The sequence below is a fragment of the Myxine glutinosa genome, chromosome 8, assembly GCF_964187855.1.
Source record: "Myxine glutinosa chromosome 8, kmMyxGlut1.1, whole genome shotgun sequence".
NCBI lineage: Eukaryota > Metazoa > Chordata > Myxini > Myxiniformes > Myxinidae > Myxine > Myxine glutinosa.
Genome location: NC_136268.1, coordinates 147801619 through 147804118, shown reverse-complemented (window position 1 = coordinate 147804118; position 2500 = coordinate 147801619). Strand labels below are relative to the sequence as shown.

The 2500-nt window shown below is 44.9% G+C and overlaps 1 protein-coding gene across 10 annotated transcripts in view; it reads left to right on the top strand.

The window, feature by feature from the left end:
• ZMIZ1 (zinc finger MIZ-type containing 1) overlaps positions 1-2500 on the top strand; it is a 338869-nt gene that overhangs the window by 305268 nt on the left and 31101 nt on the right. The window lies entirely within an intron of this gene.

Below are 2500 nucleotides of genomic sequence, written 5' to 3'. Positions count from 1 at the left end.
CTGTCCCTCTCTCTCTCGCGCTCTCTCCTCTCTCTTCCTCTTTTTCTGTCCCTCTCTCTCTCTTTCTCTCTCTCTCTCTCTGTGTCTCTTCTTTCTATTTTGCTCTTTTTCTCTCTCCCCCTCTCTCTGTCTCTCTTTCTCTCTTTTTCTCTCTATTTCTCTCTCCCTCTTTCACTCTTATCTCTCTTTTTCTCTCTTTTTCTCTCTTTTTCTCTCTTTTTCTCTCTTTTTCTCTCTTTTTTTCTCTCTCTCTCTCTCTCTCTGTCTCTCTGTGTCTCTCTCTCTCTCTCTCTCTTCTCTGTCTCTCTCTCTCTCTCTCTCTGTCTCTCTGTCTCTCTCTCTCTCTCTCTCTCTCCCTCTCTCTCTGTGTCTGTCTCTGTCTCTCTCTTACTCCCTCTCTCTCTGTCTCTGTCTCTCTCTCTCTCGCTCTCTCTCTCGCTCTCTCTCTCTCTCTGTCTCTCTGTCTCTCTCTCTCTCTCGGTCTCTCTGTCTCTCTGTCACTGTCTCTGTCTCTGTCTCTGCATCTCTCTCTCTCTCTCCTCTCTCTCTCTCTCTCTCTCTCTTCTCTTTCTCTTTCTGTATTCTGTATTCTGTATTTTACTGTATTCTACTGTATTATATTTTTTGTTTGTTTCTCTGCTTGAAATGACAATGTGACCCCTATTTGGGGGTTTTCTTTTTCTATTTTTATAATAAAAAGATACAAAAGTCAAAAGTCTTTCTCTTTCTCTTTCTCTTTCTCTTTCTCTTTCTCTTTCTCTTTCTCTCTGTCTCTGTCTCTCTCTCTGTGTCTCTCTTTCTATTTGCTCTTTTCTCTCTCCCCCTCTCTCTGTCTCTCTTTCTCTCTCTTTCTCTCTCTTTCTCTCTTTTTCTCTCTATTTCTCTCTCCCTCTTTCACTCTTTTTCTCTCTTTTTCTCGCTCCCTCGCTCCCTCTCTCTCTGTCTCTCTGTCTCTCTGTCTCTCTCTCTGTCTCTCTGTCTCTCTCTCTCTCTCTCTCTCTCTCTCTCTGTCTCTCTGTCTCTCTCTCTCTCTCTCTCTCTGTCTCTCTCTCTCTCTCTCTCTCTCTGTCTCTCTGGCTCTCTGGCTCTCTGTCTCTCTGTCTCTCTGGCTCTGTCTCTGTCTCTCTCTCTCTGTCTCTCTCTCTCTCTCTCTGTCTCTGTCTCTCTCCGTCTCTCTCTCTCTCTCTCTCTCTCTCTCTGTCTCTCTCTCTCTCTCTCTGTCTCTCTCTCCCCCACTATCTCTCCACCTCTCTCTCTCTCTCTCTCTCTCTCTCTCTGTCTCTCTCTGTCTCTCCCGTCTCTCTCCATCTCTTTTTCTCTCTCTGTCTCTCTTTCTCTTTTTCTCTCTCTTTCTCTCTCCCTCTCTCTCCCTCTTTTTCTGTCCTCTCTCTCACGCTCTCTCCCTCTCTCTCCCTCTTTTCTGTCCCTCTCTCTCACGCTCTCTCCCTCTCTCTCCCTCTTTTTCTCTCTCTCCCTCTCTCTCCCTCTTTTCTGTCCCTCTCTCTCTTCTCTCTCTCTCTCTGTGTCTCTCTTTCTCTTTTGCTCTTTTTCTCTCTCCCCCTCTCTCTGTCTCTCTTTCTCTCTTTTTCTCTCTATTTCTCTCCTCTCCCTCTTTCACTCTTTCTCTCTCTTTTTCTCTCTTTTTCTCACTCTCTCTCTTTCTCTCTCTCTTTCTCTCTCCCTCTCTCTTCTCTCTCTCCCTGTCTCTCTTTCTCTTTTTCTCTCTCTTTCTCTCTCCCTCTTTTTCTGTCCCTCTCTCTCGTGCTCTCTCCCTCTCTCTCCCTCTTTTCTGTCCCTCTCTCTCGTGCTCTCTCTCTCTCTCTGTCCAATTTATAAACTAGGAAGATCAAATTGAGTGGCAGAGATGAAAATGTGCTCTTTTGCTTTAAAGGAATAGTGTCGGCCCGGATAAGTTTCGGCAGTGTGAACGACGATTTTTTTGCAGATGAGGTGTTGTTTGTTTTTGTAAATTTTACTTATGCTCAATGTCTGGTGTTGGGCTAGTGGCTAGGGTGCCGGCTTAGGATCCTAGGATCCTGGGTTCGAATCCGGTCGATCGCTGAATTACCGCCAGGGGGGTTGACTCAGCCTGTCATCCTTCCGAGTTCGGCTAATTGAGTACCAGTTCACTGGTAATTCCCTGTTTGTCGTTAAAGGCGGCAAAAAGGGTTGGCGTCAGGAAGGGCATCCGGCCGTAAAACATTGCTTCAAAAAGGGAACCGAAAAACAACAACAACCACGGTTCCCGAAAAAGGCCAACCCCCGCTTTGCGGGGAAAAATGGCCTCTAAAGGTGGTTATTTTTTTTTTATATATACTTATGCTCAATGTCCACATATATATGTATATACATCCTTTTTGCTTGTACAACTTTCTTTTCTTGTAAAAATTGGTGGTGTTTTCCGTGTGTGTTTTGATACTTTTATAATAAAAGCACAAAAGTCTCTCTCTCTCTCTCTCTCTATCTCTCTATCTCTCTATCTCTCTATCTCTCTATCTCT